We start from the raw sequence: 2,692 nt of genomic DNA, 5'->3' as shown, positions 1-2,692 counted from the left end.
CCCTCTCAATTTCTCACTGTCCTATCCAATAAAATAATAAGAAGAATAAGGAGAAGGAGAAGGAGAAGGAGAAGGAGAAGGAGAAGGAGAAGGAGAAGAAGAAGAAGAAGAAGAAGAAGAAGAAGAAGAAGAAGAAGAAGAAGGAGAAGAAGAAAAAGAACTGCCAGGAGCAGTGGATTCATAGTGCCAGCACTGAGCCCCAGTGATAAGCCTGGAGACAAAGAAAGAAAGAAAGAAAGAAAGAAAGAAAGAAAGAAAGAAAGAAAGAAAGAAAGAAAGAAAGAAAAGAAAGAAGGAAAGAAAGAAAGAAGACTAGAAAGAGGGGAGTTGAGCGGTAGTGTAGCAGGTTAAGTGCAGGTGACACAAAGTGCAAGGACCAGCAGAAGGCTCCCGATTCGAGCCCCCGGCTCCCCACCTGCAGGGGAGTCGCTTCACAGGTGGTGAAGTAGGTCTGCAAGGTGTCTGTCTTTCCCCTTTTCTGTCTTCCCCTCCTCTCTCCATTTCTCTCTGTCCTATCCAACAATGACAGCATCAATAACAACAATAATAACTACAACAACAATGAAAAAAAGGCAACAAAAGGGAAAATAAATAAATATAAAAAATTAAAAAGAGAAAGAAAGAAAGGAAGGAAGGAAGGAAGGAAGGAAGAAAGAAAGAAAGAAAGAAAGAAAGAAAGAAAGAAAGAAAGAAAGAAAGAAGGAAAGAAAAGAGTCTGGGGCCAGGTGGTGGCCAGGCCCAGGTCCCTACCTGCAAGGGGGAAATCTTTACCAGTGGTGAAGCAGTGCTGCAGGTGTCTCTCTGTCTCTCTCCCTCTCTATCCCCGCCTTCCCTCTTGATTTCTAGCTTTCTCTATCCAATAAAGATAATAAAAAAAATGTTTAAAAGAGAGAGAAACACTTTATCCACTGCACCACCACCCAGACCACCATCATGTTTTCTCCAATGCATTATATGGCTCTGTAGCACAGTACAAAAGAAAGAGAAAAAAATGTTAGGGAGAAAGGCTTTAATTTGCATTTTTACATTTTGAGGAAGAAGAAATTGTTAGACAAGAGATTATAATCAAGAAAACTGAAGTATAGGAAATCAGACATTTACAAAACCAATACAAGCCAACTTCTGCATCTGAATAGCAGAGGGCTGGACTGCATGTCCTAACTGAATACCAAAGGAAAATCTGGCTTATCACCATGTGTCAAGTCATCATATGCCATGTCCTCGTGGCAGGACCCAGAGACAGATAGAATAGGGAGAGACAGACGGGCCAGGAAGGCAGAATCTGGGCACAACCTCCACCTTCACATGGTACCATGGTCTTACTTGGTTTTACATTGGTTCTTAATCAATAAATCTTTTTTCCCCTATTTTTTAAAAAGACTTATTTACTAATGAGAAAGATAGGAGGAGAGAGAAAAAGAACCAGACAATACTCTGGTACATGTGCTGCCTGGGATTGAACTCGGGACGTCATGCTTGAATGTCCAATGCTTTATCCACTGTGCCACCTCCCAGACTACATAAACCTTTTTTTTTCCCTTAGCACCAGTATTTTGTTAGTCTGTAATTGACGGCCTTGGACAATCTGAGATGCATATAAATGTTTTTTTTAAGTTATTTCTTTTTAAAATTATTTTATTTATTTTATTTGTGAGAGAGATGCAGAGAAAGACACAGAGAGAAACACCACAGCACTGCTCAGCTCTGGCTTATGGTGGTGCGGGGGATTGAACCTGGGACTTCGGAGCCCCAGGCATCAGAGTCTCTTTGCATAACCATTATGCTATCTACCCCCGACCAATGTTTTTATATCTTGTAGATGTGATTTCCGTTTCATGTCTAATATCCAACTCTTCAATCCATTGGATTAATTTTTACATATGGTGTGATAGTGATTCAGATTCATTCTTTTTTTTTATTTCCTGACTTTACTGAGTTAGAAAATCTTATAAGGACAGTGATGGTTCTACCAAAAAAAAAAAAAGCTGGGGCCACAAACCAGACTAAAGGGGAAGGTGTCAGTGTATGTCTGGGGAAGGGGAGATGCATGCGTGATCAAGGATCCCCAAAAAGTTGCAACGGTGAGTGGAGAGAACTCCCAAAAGACCCTGGGGAGTATATTGGAGGTGAGGATGCCAACAGCAATCAATTTCTTTGTGGGGGCAGGGGAGGAGTCCCCACCCGGCAGTGCTCTGGGCTGGGGCTGGGGGGCCCCAGGCAGTGTCACAAGAAGGCATCATAGCACTCGTGGAGGCACCCGAACCAGGGCTGCCTGGCATTGGCACCTTCAGCAGCTCCAGGAAGAGGTCTTTGCTCTTCTTCAGCATCAGGAAATGGCCAGGGACGACATAGGCCTTTTCAGAGCCCTGTTCCTCCAGCTTCTTGCCCAGGACTTCACCCATGCCGGCCAGGCTGCCCACTGGCTTCTTCCCCAGGGGCTCTGCCAGTCTCGGTGCTTCTGGGACCTTGTCATTTCAGTCAGGTTTCACCCGCAGTTCTGTTCCGCTTAACGGCTCCTACTGCTAGCAGGCTGCTCCTGCCAATAGCATGACCGCTAGCCAAATTCACTCTTTTGCACATGACTATCCTGTTTTCCTAATATTTGTTAAAAATAAATCTCCTTTTTCCATTTTTAAAAAAATCATTTATTCCTTTTCGTTGCCTTTGTTGTTTTATTATTGTAGTTATTATG

The 2,692-nt window shown here is 43.1% G+C and overlaps 1 pseudogene; it reads right to left on the bottom strand.

Moving 5' to 3' along the window:
• Positions 1-2,223: 2,223 nt before the first annotated feature.
• On the bottom strand, positions 2,224-2,473 carry LOC103124503 (barrier-to-autointegration factor-like; annotated as a pseudogene).
• Positions 2,474-2,692: the final 219 nt, after the last annotated feature.

Source organism: Erinaceus europaeus, chromosome 14 (genome assembly GCF_950295315.1).
Source record: "Erinaceus europaeus chromosome 14, mEriEur2.1, whole genome shotgun sequence".
Taxonomy (NCBI): Eukaryota; Metazoa; Chordata; class Mammalia; order Eulipotyphla; family Erinaceidae; genus Erinaceus; species Erinaceus europaeus.
Note: the sequence above shows the minus strand (reverse complement) of the source record. Positions and strands in the feature narration are given on the sequence as shown.